Here is a 16620-nt window from a genome sequence, read left to right on the forward strand (position 1 = left end):
TACCAATGGTGCTGGGATTCGAACTCTTAACCTTTCGACTAACCCAAAGCTCTACCTTTCAATTGATAGCCCAAAGCTCTACCAACTAGGCTACCACGGTCCTCCAGTGGAATCTGCCAATGGCGCTGGGATTCAAACTCTTAACCTTTCGACTAAGCCCAAAGCTCTATTTACTGAGCTACCACTGTCTGCCTGTGGAATCTGTCAATGGCGCTGGGATTCAAACTCTCAAACTTTTGAGGGTTAAGACTCTTGCTCAAGTGCCCAACAGGGGCTGCATGGCAGAACTGGAATTCGAACTCAGACCTTTCAATTAATAGCCCAAAGCTCTACCAACTAGGTTACCATTGTCTGCCTGTGGAATCTGCCAAAGGTGCTGGGATTTGAACTCTCAACTTTTCGAGGGTTAGAAGTCTTGCTTAAGTGCCCAACAGTGGCTGCATGGCAGAGCTGGGATTCAAACTCAAACCTTTTGAATTATAGCCTAAACCACTACCAACTAGGCTACCACTGTCTGCTAGTCTTGCCATTATTAATTAATTTCCTTTGGGATCAATAAAGTATCTCTCTCTCTCTCTCTCTCTCTCTCTCTCTCTCTCTCTCTCTCTCTCTCTCTCTCTATCTGCATAATTAAAAGTCTTTCAATTTGTTTATGCAATTTAAGTAAACACAGTAAACCACAGCATTCTCTTGTCTACTCTCTCCAACCTTGGTGTGACTGGTTCGGCATGGCAATGGATGGCCTCCTACCTGGAAGGGCGCTCCTACCAAGTGTCATCGAAGGGATCTATATCCATGCACTCTCTCAACCGGCTCTATACTCGGCCCACTTCTATTCTCTATCAACACCCGCTCTCTGGGTAAGGTCATAGCCTCCCATGGCTTCTCTTACCACTCCTATGCAGATGATACTCAGCTCATTCTGTCTTTTCCTCCTATAGACACACAAGTCTCAGCTTGCATCTCAGCATGTCTGTGAGATATCTCACAATGGATGTCAGCTCATCATCTAAAACTCAATCCCAGCAAGACAGAGCTGTTACTTATTCCTGGAGATCAATCTTCAACCCAGGACCCAGTCATCTCTCTTGACGACTCCCAGATCAGACCATCTGATAATGTAAGAAGCCTTGGTGTTGTCCTGGATAACCAGCTGACCTTCTCTTCTCATGTAGCCAACATGACAAGATCGTGCCGGTTCCTCCTCTACAACATCAGAAAGATTCGGCCATTTCTCTCCATGGAAGCTACTCAGATTCTGGTTCAGTCACTTGTAATCTCACTGCTGGACTACTGCAACTCCCTGCTGGCAGGTGTTCCCATGTCCACTATTAAACCCTTGCGGCTCATTCAAAATGCAGCTGCACGCCTGGTTTTTAACCAACCTAAACACTGCCACATCACCCCACTGCTGCGTTCTCTTCCCTGGCTTCCTGTAGCTGTATGCAAAGTTTAAAACACTGATGCTCGCCTACAAAGCCAAAAATGGACCAGCCCCAAGTTACCTTCGAGGTCTAATCAAACCCCGCTCTGTACCACACAACCTCCGAGCCACTAGTCTCGCTCGACTTGATCCTCCACCCAGGACTCGAGGAAGACCAGCATCAAGGCTCTTCTCTGTACTGGCACCCAAGTGGTGGAACAAGCTTCCCCGTCTGTCCGAACATCTGAGTCTCTTGCTATCTTTAAAAAATGATTAAAACCTCCATCACCTCTTTACTAAGCACTTAAGCTGACTTGTACTTACTTACTTACTAATGATCTTATTCATTTCTTGCAAAATAAACCCAACAAACTTTGGTTCTAACGAGTTTTAGCAGATTTGTGTTCTTGGACTGTTGTTTACTTAAATTAGCATAAGGTAATGTTTACTATGGAAGCACTTCTGTAAGTCACTCTGGATAAATTTTCTGCTAAATGCCGAAAATGTAAATGTAAGTAAAATGTTGCAAATATACAGGGATTATTAGAGTTAGAACAACAGAAATAAGACATATGATTGCTAGTAGATTATTTGAGTAAAATAAAACAGTAATAGCCACAGAGCCATTTTCCACAGCCATAAATGCAAATTTGTCATGTGCCAGACTAGAAAAGACTGGCATGTTGTTGAGTCATGATAACTAAGCTGGTATTTTCCTCTTGATTACAGTGTGCTGGCTGAGTGTACAAAAACTTCTCTGAACACATGACTTGTTAATGTTTGCCTGTGATTGTTTGGAAGAAATCTTTAACCAAAATGTGCTACTTGCTAAAACAATACAAAAACCCATGAATACCCATTTACTGGTTTGTTTCTGCCAGTTTTTTTTCTTGTTTTGTGTTTGATTCTAAGGTTAATATAGGTTTTGGTCTAAATGTTTTATAGGTCATTTTCATTGTTTTGCACTCCTTCCATGTGCCCATGTACCCAATCTATGATTGCTTATTATGATTAATAACACATTATTATGTGTTAGAAACAGCCTAATCAATTATCTATAATCTTTAGAAACAGCCTAATCAATTTTTCTTAAATTTGCCTGCAAGAAAAGTGGAAAAATCAAGCAGCAGCATAACTTCCCTCTCAATGTAATATGCCTCTCAACAAGATTCCACCTCTGACAAGTTTCTATCTATCTGTCTGTCCGTCCGTCCATCTGTTTATCTGCCTGCCTGCCTGCCTGCCTGCCTGCCTGTCTGTCTGTCTGTCTGTCTGTCTGTCTATCTATCTATCTATCTATCTATCTATCTATCTATCTATCTATCTATCTATCTATCTATCTATCTATCTATCTATCTCTTTCTATCTATCTATCTATCTATCTATCTATCTATCTATCTATCTATCTATCTATCTATCTATCTATCTGTCTGTCTGTCGGTCGGTCTGTCTGTGTATCTGTCCGTCCGTCTATCTATCTGTCTGTCTGTCTATCTGTCTCTCTCTCTCTCTCTCTCTCTCTCTCTCTCTCTCTCTCTCTCTGAGATTAATAAAGTTAATCTATCTAGAAAAGAAATAACCATTAACTGAGACAGCAGAGAAGGTAAAAAGTTCAGTTTGGTTAATCATTAATTAACATGTTTCAGCTACAATGAAGCTTTAATGAGTTTTACTATGATATTCGAAATTGCAAATCAACATAAAGCAGCTAGAACAGGATTTCAGTAAGACCTAATTGTGGGTGACCAAATCCCACAGCTCATGACTTGGCATTAGGAATACAAAAAAAAAAGCAACTGGCTGCTGAAGTTAATAAGCAATTGAGCTACTTTTATCACCAACAACTCAGAACACAATAATAAACACAATATGCAGCCTAATCATTCCACTGCTTGAAAAAAAAATAGTTCAATAAATATAATAAAAATAAAAATGTATATATAAGAATAACCTAGGGCACATGGAATGCCTTTATATGTCATGTTATATGTCATGCACATGTAAAATACAATGCAGTTCGTTATTTGCATATGAAAGCTGGGGTCAAAACAGGGCAGGTTAATAGCCATGCTCAAGAGCCCTACAGTGACTACTTGGCCGAGTCGATATTCAAACCTACAACCTTCTAGTTGGTAACTCACAGCTTTACCTAGGTAACTAGGTTACCACTGTCCCTAAAAACAAATGAAAGAATAAGTAATTAATAAGTTATATGAAGTTAGATATTTTACATTAGGTCAAATGTTTTAAAATACAGCAAACTGCAGCAGCAACAACAACAATCTCATTAGTCACACATGAATAAATTATAGTTAAAGGTCAATTTCTGGGAAGTAACAGATTATAAAATACAATTATCTACAACCCCAAATCAGAAAAAGTTGAGACAGTATGGAAAATGCAAATAAAATAAGAATGCAGTGTTTCTTACATTTACTTTGACTTTTATTTGATTGCAGACAGTTTGAACCTGAGATGTTTCATGTTTTATCTGCTCAACTTCATTTCATTTATTAATAAACATCCATTCCTGCATTTCAGGCCTGCAACACATTATAAAAAAAGTTGGGACAGTAAAGCATTTACCACTTTGTAATTCCTTTTCACCACACTGAAAAGACGTTGACAGACCCTGACTTTTGGACTTGTTGCTGATAACAGTCTGGATGGTCCTTTTCGTCTTTGGTCCAGAGCACACGATGTCCATTTTTTCCAAAAAAGACCTGGAATGCTGATTCATCTGACCACAATTCCATTTCCACTGTGTGATGGTCCATGTTAGATGCCTCTGAGCCCCGAGACGTGAAATATGTAAGATGAAGTATCTTAGGTTCATCCTGTCTCCAATCAAATAAAAGTAAAGGAATATGTAAGAAACTGTGTTTTTTTTTATTATTTGCTTTTTCCGTCCCAACTTTTTCTGATTTGTGGTTGTATAAAATACAAAAATATAAAAAAATAGTTAATTTATAAGTATTGTAGATTATGTTTTTGTATGTGCTGCATGATTGGAAAGTCTAAAAACTTATTTATGAAATATTTTTGTAGTAAATGTTTTATATCTGTAATGTAATCAATCATTTTAAAGAGTTATACAGTATTTATACAGTAAGTGTGTAGTACATCCAGCAGAGGGCAGACCTGTTTCATAAATACACCACTGGGTTTAGCAGTCACCTGATCATAACGTGGGGTATGTGGTTATCAAATTAATATAGGCGGTAGTCGCAGAGAATAAATACCAATGCCCACAAAAGCCTTGTTTTGAAATCACACGAATGTATGTCAGATAGTTTAGAACAGAGAAAAATAGTGATTTATGATACTACACAAGGGAGGTGGTTTACATTTCATTTAGAAAGAAATGTACACGTATACAGACTTACCTTGTAGGGCGACATGGGAGCACAAGAGGTATCAAAGTGACTCTGTGGAACTGCATTTGATCCTCACCTCTATCAATCTAACATGCCCAGTGGTCATAAACTAATATAGGGCTGGAATACTAAATGTACACCTAAAAGCTGTAAATACATAGGTGTGTAATAGTGTGGGAAGTAAGCGCATGCCATGTTTGTGGACACCTGACCATTATCCGGTTTGAGTGTGCCTACTGGACTGTGTGCCCATTTGGTTAAATCAACATTTGTGAGGTCAGTCACTAGAGTTGGATCAGATGGCCTGGATAGCTATTGACTTTCCAATTAATTCCAGATGTTTTCAGTATGTGTGAGGTCAGGGATCTGTGCCGGCCACTGGAGTTCCTCCACACGAAACTTGTCAAACCATGTCTTTATGGATTTCATGCAGGAACCTGAAAGGGCCTTTCCCAAACTGTTGACACATGGATGGACACATAATATTTATCGTAAGCTGTTAGCTTTGGGGTGGCTGAATCACTTGAACTGAATTGATGGGATGAATGCTTAAAAATACAGACAGGTTTTAATTTGTCATACCATTTCATTTGGAAAGCGTCTGATTGGGAATGGTTTTATTTTTTAGCCTGATTGTGATCCTGAGCACACTGCTAATGCAGTAAAATTAAACTTGGGGAGAAAAACAGCTGATAAAACACTGACAGTAACAGACTGATCACCACAGAACTCAGACCTAAATATTATAGAGGCAGTATGGAATCACCTGTACAAAGAAACAAAATGAAATGCAAAAAGAAGCCTAGTATAAAATAGTTCAAGCTGTGCACATCTTGTTTGGGGCCAGGGATCTGTCCTGGGCACTGGAGTTCCTCCTCACGAAAACCTTCAAACCATGTCTTTATGGCGTTCATGCTGGAACCGGAAAGGGCCATTCCAAAACTATTGACACAAGGTTTGATGCATAATAATATTTATATATTTTAAATTGTTAGCATTGTGGTGTCATGCCATTTCATCTGGAAAGCGTCTGATTGGGAATGGTTTTATTTTTTAGCTTGATGATGATCGAGAGTCAAAACCTAAATATTATAGAGGTAGTTTTAGATCACCTGGACCAAGAAAGTAATAAATGTGATGTGAAAGACCCTAATGTTTGATAATAAATGGATAATAAATGGAATACATTTAAATTGACATCTAAGTTTATGTATTACGTTTTACAGAATGTGTTTTGTGTTTACTTGTTTCCTTCCTAGATTTTATTATCAGAAATCAAGTGTAGTGTAAAAAAACACACGCTGGAACCAGAGCTGGGTTCTCGAATACATCGTATCAAATCTCAGGTCTGCCTGCCGGCTAAGGCTGAGCGGCCACATGAACAACGATTGGCCTGTTGTTCAGATATGGGCGGTATAGCTGGATGGGGTCTCTCTCTCATGACTGGTGCAATTACGACCTCTGCTGGCTGATTGATGGCGCCTGCACAGATGAGAAAAGAGAGTGCTCTCAGGGTGTGTCTCTCCGTACACAACGCTGGGCTGCACTGCACTCGTCAAAGTGTAGGTGATAAGATGCATACGGCATGCTGCCCACGTGTCGGAAGGAGCGTGGGTTAGCTTCGTTCTCCTCAATCAGAGCAGGGATCGGCATTGGTGGAGAGGAAGCATGATGCAATCGGGCAATTGGACACGCTAAAAAGGGAGAAAAAGGGGAGAAATTGCATTTAAAAAAAAAGTAAAAAAAGTAAAAAAAAAGTTTAGTGAAAAACTAGAACACAAGACATGGTTACTTTTCCACAGCACTATAGGTAATTTAAATAAACTGGTTAATGTGCTATAATATATAAACCACTGCCTAGGGTCTTGTATATTAGTCTGTTGAAAAATATATCTAAGCTGTAACCTCAGGCTTTTCATCTAAAAAACATAATTCATCACCATTTTTTTTTCTAAAAACACAGTGTCTAATACCATAAAGGAAAAGAACGGATGGACAAATTAATAAACAAACCAACCAACAGTAGAATTTAGTCCAGAAACACAGGATGCGGAGTTGGAGCAGAGTATAACAGTGAACAACTGTCAATTGTAAAGCATCCTTCACTTGCACATTCTTTCCTTTCTATAGACAATTCCAAGTAGACATAGAACCTTCTAGTTACTGGTTTCTATAAAGTGATTGGTTACATTCATGACCGGACAGGTCGTTAGGTTACATGATACATCAGTTCAAGTTCAATGTCATACTTTGGACTTGTAGAAGGAAACCTTAGCTTTAAAGAAAACCCACTCAGACATACAGAAAGAGCCCGGACCACTCCACCTGATAACTGAACCCAGGGCCTTCTTGCTGTGAGGTAACAGTGCTACCCACGGAGCCAAGCTGCCCAACTGATCTTGTGTACACAGGTAACGTGACAACATACCAAACAACACAAAGATAGAACATGGAGGTGAGGATGAGGACACAGGCCTTTTGATTTGTTTTGGCACAAACTTTACCTGCTGTGCCACTCTGCTGTGCTCAGGAACTTTAGTAGGAGAGAGTGATTTCTAAAACTCAGCCTCAGCTCAGCTCTCTAACCCCAGTGATTCTTAAATCTCAGCCCTCTAACCCCAATGATTCTTAAATCTCAGCTCTCTAACCCCAATGATTCTTGAATCTCAGCCCTCTAACCCCAGTGATTCTTGAATCTCAGCCCTCTAACCCCAGTGATTCTTAAATCTCAGCCCTCTAACCCCAGTGATTCTTAAATCTCAGCTCTCTAACCCCAATGATTCTTAAATCTCAGCTCTCTAACCCCAATGATTCTTGAATCTCAGCCCTCTAACCCCAGTGATTCTTGAATCTCAGCCCTCTAACCCCAGTGATTCTTAAATCTCAGCTCTCTAACCCCAATGATTCTTAAATCTCAGCTCTCTAACCCCAATGATTCTTAAATCTCAGCTCTCTAACCCCAATGATTCTTAAATCTCAGCTCTCTAACCCCAGTGATTTTTAAATCACAGCCCTCTAACCCCAGTGATTTTTAAATCTCAGCTCTCTAACCCCAGTGATTCTTAAATCTCAGCCCTCTAACCCCAGTGATTTTTAAATCGCAGCTCTCTAACCCCAGTGATTCTTAAATCACAGCCCTCCAACCCCAGTGATTTTTAAATCTCAGCTCTCTAACCCCAGTGATTTTTAAATCACAGCCCTCTAACCCCAGTGATTCTTAAACCTCGGCCCTATAGCCCCAGTGATTCTTAAATCTCAGTCCTCTAACCCCAGTGATTCTTAAATCTCAGCTCTCTGACCCTGGTGATTCTTAAATCTCAGCCCTTTAACCCCAGAGGGAGACCTGCCATGAGCCTCACTGAACAGCTTTGAAATGAACTGGAACATCAGGTAAGGCTTTCAGCCCAACCATACAATGCTCTTTTGACTAAATGGGCACAAATTCCCAGTCTAGTGAGAAGCCTTCTCAAAAGAGTGGCTTTTGTTATAGCCAAAATGGGATGTCCAACAAGCTAATAATCAGGTGTCCGAATACTTTTTGCCATAAGGTATATCTATGCACAGTTGTATAGATGTATAGATTTTAGTACTTATATCAGCAAATGAAGTAACACACACACACACACACACACACACAGGCTAAATATATTCCTGTGCGTAAATGTCAGCATATTCTTCCCAGGAGTATGCCTTCATTATTTGCTCAAATGAGCACAGTGCTCAAAGTTAATGATAGATATTAATAAATGGTAGCCCTGGCAACTGTTCCCTGGTAATGTGGAGCAGCTTCTAGCTTCATTGGGGCTGACACCGAGGAGCCAGACCCAGCGTAGACGCTCAATCATGGATAAGGTTCACTGACCACAGTGCAGGAGCTGAGTGAGCTGAGAGAACTTAATCATTACACACAGTCCAGACCCTGGAAACACACTCCTTCAACAACAAACTGTGTTAGTCTGATACACACAGCAGCGCCATTATGCTGCAACAGGAGCTTTTTTTTTTAGATGCATGTGAACATTTAGACAGAGTTTAGTGCTTTACACTGATAGCATTATAACAAAACACTTTTAATTCCCTCCTTGAAAGAAATAATTCTGATGTTAGTTGTGTTACATCAATATTTTACTGCTTAGATTATTACTGGTATTTTATGAGTGTATATACAGTTCCTAAAGTTCTTGGTTTGCAGTGAAAGTAGTTTTATTTGTTTATTTGCAATTTTCATTCCATATATATCAAGTTTCATTTGATGTATATCGAGTTTCATTTTATATATATCAAGATTAATTTTATATATATCAGTTTTTATTCCATATATAACGAGTTTCATTTTGTATGTTTCATTTTATATATAACGAGTTTCATTTTGTATATATCCATTTTCATTCCATATATATTGAGTTTCATTCCATATATTTTATGTTTTATATATATCGAGTTTCATTTTGTATATATCCATTTTCATTCCATATATATCAGTTTCATTTTATATACAGTATATCACTTTTCATTCCACATATATAAGTTTTAATTCCATATATATATATATATATATATATCTAGTTTCATTCCATATATACAGTTTATTAGTGTTTGCTATATATTTCCTGTTTGGCTTGCCATATATCATATATTACACATTTAAATATAAAAATATAAAAAAATAAAATAATTACATCAACAAATTTTAATGGGCACAAACACAAATTAAACTTGCCTCAGAGCCCAGAGAAGTTGATGCCGCTTCTGGACATGGTTAACATAAGGCGTCTTTTTTGCACGGTAAAGTTTTACATGTAACTCTGTATTGTAGTGCTTGACAAAGTAACGAGTAAGTGATCGAAGATCACGGGCGTTCAGTTTAAGCTTTACCATACTGTCACAGCTTTTTCTGATTTGGGGTTGTACAAGACTCAAATACCTTGGACTCAAAGACATTTTTTTTACATAGCACACGTGATTTTCTGGACAAAATGCGGTCTGCAAATGGGTGCAAAATACATAATAAATACTAATTAAAGTTATGTACAACAGCCTCTAGCAGAGACGTCAAATGTAGTTTAAACAAAGTTGATTTTGTCTTCATTCCTGAATCCCTGAGACCCTGGGTGTGAACAGCTTTTGCTAAGATTACAATGATTAATCTATGTTTTCTTTAAAAACTAATCACTGTAAACTTTGCTAAGTGCTTGAGATAAAAGCTCTGGTCATTTCCATGTTTAAATTCGAAGTCTCAAAGGTTTGAGCCGCTGCTCTGCACTGCTCTAAAATGCCTGATTGATTAGACAGATCGTGATAACACTGAAAGGGTAAACAGTTACAGCATGAAGTGTCATATTTCTACCATGTTGGTTAAAACTTATCTTGATAAATGTTTGCCAAAACAATATGGAACTTATGAAGGACTGTTTGCATCCAGCACATTTTCTTTCCATGTCGCCAAATGTTACTATACAGCCATGTATGTAATTCAAACCAGACTTGCCTGGAGGTAGGGTTGAAATCTGAGAATGTCATCAATCATTACACTTTACACTAATTTACTTTTCTAAAATGATAGGGTTTAGCTTATTATGCTGTTTCACTTTTTAGTGTCGCATTAACAGAAATCCTCCAACACATACAGCACGAGCTAAGTTATCTGATCTCTGGTCATCTCAGGTCAAATACCGTGGTCAACCCACAGCCGCCCGACACAACAGCAGATAACCTTAAACTAACTGAAATCGGGGTGTTAGGACTTCTATGTAAGACTTCAAAGTGTTTCTCCCACACAAACAATACCGGGAGCATAAAAGGAACCCTGGATAAGCAAAGGGATGCACCAGTCTGTATGGCATCAGCTGCCAATCTGAATCAATGAGTCAAACATATTCGAAATAGATGTTCAAAGTAGTGTTACCCTGCCAGTTGATCAAAGACAATGCATAATCAGAACAGTGGAATTAGGGGGGGTCAGACAGGGTCAGAAAAAATGGATGATAAAACCTCTTGGCTGTGCTTAGACAGTCAGAGGTGATGGAATTTTAATAATCAGCGGGTGGTCCCCAGACGAGCGCACGGTTATACACAACACCCCATTATTTACATACTTCCCACATACTTGGTTAAATAAACCAGAAGAAGAGATGAACTGTGTGCTGTTTAACCAGATGAATGAATATGTAACGTTATCTGCTGTGAATAAAATGTCTGCATAATAAAGAGCTCTGGGTTTAGTGCTGCTCACTGGGAGGAGTATACAATGTGTCTAATCCGCTCTCATTAATGTGGATGGCTTGCTTTGATGGGGTGCGAAAAAGCTGAATTATTTTCCCAGGACTAGTTCATTATTTAAATTCACTGAGGCTTAAATAAAGACTATCCAAGTCCATCTCAACCAATAGGAATATTTATGCAATTGAGAGGGATATATGGATGAACATAAGATTTAATTCTGTCTATATTCTGTCTATATAAATATATACACCGATCAGCCATAACATTAAAACCACCTCCTTGTTTCTACACTCATTGTCCATTTTATCAGCTCCACTTACCATATAGGAGCACTTTGTAGTTCTACAATTACTGACTGTAGTCCATCTATTATGTTCAGGACCCCCACAGGACCACTACAGAGCAGGTCTTATTTAGGTGGTGGATCATTCTCAGCACTGCCTGACAATGACATGTTGATGGTGTGTTAGTGTGTGTTGTGCTGGTTTTTAAATACCGTGTCCACTCACTGTCCACTCTATTAGACACTCCTACCTAGTTGGTCCACCTTGTAGATGTAAAGTCAGAGACGATCGCTCATCTATTGCTGCTATTTGAGTTGGTCATCTTCTAGACCTTCATCAGTGGTCACAGGACGCTGCCCACATGCACTGTTGGCTGGATATATTTTTGGTTGGCGGATTATTCTCAGTTCAGCAGTGACAGTGAGGTGATTAAAAACCCCATCAGCACTGCTGTGTCTGATCCACTTATACCAGCACAACACACCACCACCATGTCAGTGTCACTGCAGTACTGAGAATGATCCACCACCCAAATAATACCTACTCTGTAGTGGTCCTGGGAAAGTCCTGGTAGTTCAACTCCTGTTGAAGAACAGCATGAAAGGGGGCTAACAAAGCATGCAGAGAACAGATGGACTACAGTCAGTAATTGTAGAACTACAAAGTGCTTCTATATGGTAAGTGGAGCTGATAAAATATACAGTGAGTGTAAATATAATATACAAAAAACTGAAATACAATTGAAAACAGTTAAATACAATAAAACCTGCTCTTGACCTTTGCTTCTTTATTGTTTCCTTATGCTTCTTAATCATAGAGATGCGATCTTGGAATACCGTATTCCATTCAGTAAAGGTGCATTCACATGAAAAGTGGCAAAATAGCTTTTGCGCTGGCTGTGCTGTTATTTACTATGGAGTGTGATGGTGTACAAAGCTTCACGTGACTTATTGTACTAAAACAAGCAAAGAATTTCATTAGTAGAGAGATTTTATGAGCAGTAATAATTAAGAAAGGTTTAGTATTCTTATGTCGTTCTTTTAGAACATTAAGTCACATCAAGCTTTTTTTTAAGGATGTGTTTTAGACTCTCTTGGAAAATCTGATTCTCACAATTGTCCAACACTCCAAGCTATAAAACAAGTTTAAAAGTGAAACAGGAAGAAAATCCAGCTAAACACAGAAACATGTGGAGCTTTCTGAGTGAATTTGACAGCTATTCTACACAAATGCAGATTCGTTCATTGTTAATTTGAAATTATAGCACCTGGAAAACAGGGCTTGATCCTTGACTGGTTACTGTAGATTTTCATCGCCTACAGCAGTTTCCTTTTATCTCCCAAAATACACATCATAAAAGTCTGGTCTAGTGTGACAGTGTGTTGAGATTACTAAAAATATTAGAAATGCATCCTGTCACAGCCTGAATGAAATGAGGTTGTTTGTTACAAGAGGACATCACCCCATTTAGTGGACATGAAAGGTCATAGTGTGGCTTTATGAGTTCTAAAATAATGTAATTGATATGCTGTTGCTTTACAGCCAAGAACAGAGAGCAGAATACAGATTTAATACTCAGGACCACCTTCCAGACTTGAGAGAAAGTGAACTATTGCAGCAAGCATTGCAATCCTCTAATATAAGCCAAGATCAAACCTGGGATACCAGAGATTTATATCAACCAAAATATGAAATCCAGTACTTTTGTAGATGAAGAATCCAGTTATTAGATTTGGGTTACGGAATGCTTGAACAAGAAAGGAAAAAGGCCTTGAATTGAAGTGGTCTTTTTTCTGATGATCAGATTAAAGGAAAAACACCATCACATTTGCTATTTTTAAAATAGAAAGTCATTATTTACTCTCAAAGCCATTTCTGAGAAAAAAGAGAAAACTGACTCAATTATAGTGTCTGTTTCAGGCAAATGGAAGACCTAGCTCCCTGGACGGCATAACCTAGGAGGTTTATCGACAAGCTTGCCCACTATGCTGTCCATTAACGGCTAAAGTAAAGGTGATAGCATGTGCCTGACATAGCATATTTTTTCTACCTTGCTACACAAAGCCATTTTGTAGAGCTTATTTGCATCACGTGGTGCAAGCAATTGGGTGTGTCTAAAAGTGAGCTTTTAGTCCAGATTCAGATCTTTTGGACGCTCAAAGAAGCTTTAAGGGGAAGAAGATTTTCATGTGATGATGATGTGAAATCAGCGGTGCATCAGTGGCTATGCAGTCAACCAAAAAAATTTTTTGCTGATGGCATTAAAAGTTGGAAGACGCTGGAAAAATGCATCGGAAGGTGATTATGTAGAAAACTGATGTTTTTTTGTTTTTAAAATTCTCAATAAATAGAGTAATTCTGTATTGGTGTAATGACCTTATTGACTTGGCTAGACTCGACTACTGCACTTCACCACTGAGGCTGCAGATGTAGCCCTGTACATACAAGACTCGAAAAAATAAGTCCAACTTGCAGGATGCTTAAGCACGGTAGAATAATTCTTTGGCTAAAAATCCACAAATAAAAAGAGGATAATAAAGCAAAAATAAAGCAGTGGTCAAAATAATGGAAACATCTGTAGCCCGCAACAGAAACAGTGGATTAAAAAGGGATAGCAAAGAACCAAGTACTGGTTGTGACACTATACCAGGGTACTCCAGCTGTCTGTGACAACCCAATTTTTAAGAAAAAGAAGAAAAAAAATAGACACCCTCAAAATAAGTAAGGTTCTGTAACATGGGGCCCTTCCTGGATTAAGGCTGTCACAGTGCATATCATTGTGATGGCTGAAAAGTGCCTTTGCACTGCAACTGCTCCTTCAGAACTGTATATATGTATGTCAGACTAGAGAAGTCCCAATTTCTTTTTTTTTGTCATATCCAGTGGCAGTCTGCCAAAACCAAGACCATCACCAATTGTCCACATCCCTCTTCAGTTCGGCTAGTCAAGACACTTTCTTCGAAACTTCATCACCCTCAAGTGCATCATATCAACCTCTTTGGTCGATCACCTTTGTCTGCTTCCTCCCACAGTAGAAAGCAAAGATAGACTAAATGTAATCCCAATAGGACTACACATCCCAGGGGTTACAGCAATCATTAGCGCTATCGCACCACAGCTGACTCAAGCGCTATATAATGTAATCACATTTTAAGTGATGACAAGATCGTGTCAGTTCCTCCTCTACAACATCAAAAAGATTCGTCCATTTCTCTCCATGGAAGCCACTCAGATTCTTGTCCAGTCACTTGTAATCTCACGGTCGGACTACTGCAACTCCCTCCTGGCAGGTGCTCCTGTGTTCACTATTAAACCCTTGCAAACTGCATTCATTCAAAATGCAGCTGCTCGCCTGGTTTTTAACCAACCTAAACACTGCCACATCACTCCACTGCTGTGTTCTCTTCATTGGCTTCCTGTAGCTGCACATAGCTACGCATTCAGTTAAAAACACTGATGCTTGCCTACAAAGCCAAAAATGGACCAGCTACCACAGAGAACTTATAAAACCCCGCTCTGTACCACGCAACCTCTAAGCCACTAGTCTCGCTCAACTTGATTTGTGAACTATCACACCAAAATACAGACAGTTGTTTTGGTTCAGTAATTCATTTAATACTGTTCAGCCCTTGTACTTGGGTAGAGAATCAGCTTGGGGGTGATCATTCTTGTTTGTAGTTGTCACCACTAACCTTCTTACAGTAACATGCTAGATATCTTTTAAGTTGCTTAGGGAGGATGGGCCACTTTTTAGTGTGTTCTTCTTAAAATATCTTTCTTGTTACATTTGGGGTTTTGCAACAATGTTTACTGTAAAAAAAAAATATAAAAATAACTTTAATAATAGATTGTAGGATTTCTACTTCTTTTTTTCTGGCCAATATTTGGTCTATTTCTCTTAATGTTGATTTAACTCAAGAGCTTCCCCTCATTTACTGTTGCCATTTATCCATATTGTACCATATCAGTCAGCTGAAAGTGCTTTAAATGGTTCACACAGATGAAAGTCCATATTTACACTTTTTGAAAAGCAGACAACAATGTTAATTGTCTGTGGGAAACTTATGGGTACTTTCTTCCTGTCTGTCTATGACTACTATGCTGCAGAAAGAGGCAAATCCTTGTCTATAACTGTGATAAGTGTAACTCTTTATCATCTATATGCCTACATTTGGTTCTATTATTCGTAAGCATGGTTTAAACCTTTATTGCTGTGCTGGATAAACATTGGATGTCATGATTTTTTTAAGCTTCAGTATGGGGAACTATAATAAAGCAAAAATAATACTACTAGAGTCTAAGGCTGCTCTTGCCAAGGATAGTATTACGATATGTCTCTCCAATACTGCCAGAAACATTAAAGTCACCTTTGACTCCATCTGTATTACTGTAATGCATTTCTTTCTGATCTGCCTTCAAAATATCTTAACAAGCTTTAATGTATATAAAAGACTGCTGGTTGGCTACTTACTCAGACTAGAAAATCAGCCCATATACTGTATATCTCATGTTCTCCAACAATCCAACAATGAGTCTTTATATTACTCATCCAGGTATTAAAATCACTACGGATTAACTTTCATTGACTTGGAAAAAGAAAATGAAGCTTGTCTACTTAGGTATTTTTCTTTTTTAAAGTACTGAACTTGTAACCCAATAGAAAGGGTTGTTAGCACTAAATAATAGGATTTAATTGTGCATTTGCTGAAATCATGTACATTGTGTACCTATTATCAAATTGTCATTTGTCAAATAAAACTAAGTACTATCAGCTGTTTTGTCCAAATGGAATGCATGCAGCAAATAGGGTTAAGGTTTATTCACTGTGGCTTAGCTAACATACTATTACGTCAGCTTGAGACCACAGTCCAATCAGTACAAGCCTGTATGAATGCATGCAGAGTTTGTAGTCAGATTTGTGCCCTTAAACTGTTTTCTGATAACATGTTGTATGTTTAACACAATCTGTTTTTGTCTTACTGGACTATTTTTATCAATGTTCTGTGTGCTTAGAAATGCAAACACACATGCACAGAATGCAAATGCTGATTCCCACTACAAACGTAGAGTTACATGGCTATTATTATTTTTTTAATTCCTAAAAGAAATTCCTAAATCTTCTTTTTATTTGTTCAAAACTGGCACTAATCAAATAAGTAGAGTTTACTACAACTGTCCTGTATATCTGTATAGATATATAGATATACATCTATATCTGTATATCTGTATAGATATATAGGCTGCCCAACATATCTGTATAGAGACCCTGAATCCCACCCAAGTCGCCACGACTTATACATATGAAAGTAAAACC

At 38.4% G+C, this 16620-nt stretch overlaps 1 long non-coding RNA gene across 1 annotated transcript; it reads right to left on the reverse strand.

Moving 5' to 3' along the window:
* Positions 1–5987: 5987 nt before the first annotated feature.
* LOC134318898 (uncharacterized) lies at positions 5988–16078 on the reverse strand. Its single transcript, XR_010013439.1, has 2 exons — positions 15778–16078; positions 5988–6494 (listed from the first exon to the last, which is right to left on the reverse strand). It is a non-coding gene; the product is annotated as an uncharacterized LOC134318898 (long non-coding RNA).
* Between the last annotated feature and the right edge of the window lie 542 nt (positions 16079–16620).

This window comes from Trichomycterus rosablanca, chromosome 8 (genome assembly GCF_030014385.1).
Source record: "Trichomycterus rosablanca isolate fTriRos1 chromosome 8, fTriRos1.hap1, whole genome shotgun sequence".
Lineage (NCBI taxonomy): Eukaryota > Metazoa > Chordata > Actinopteri > Siluriformes > Trichomycteridae > Trichomycterus > Trichomycterus rosablanca.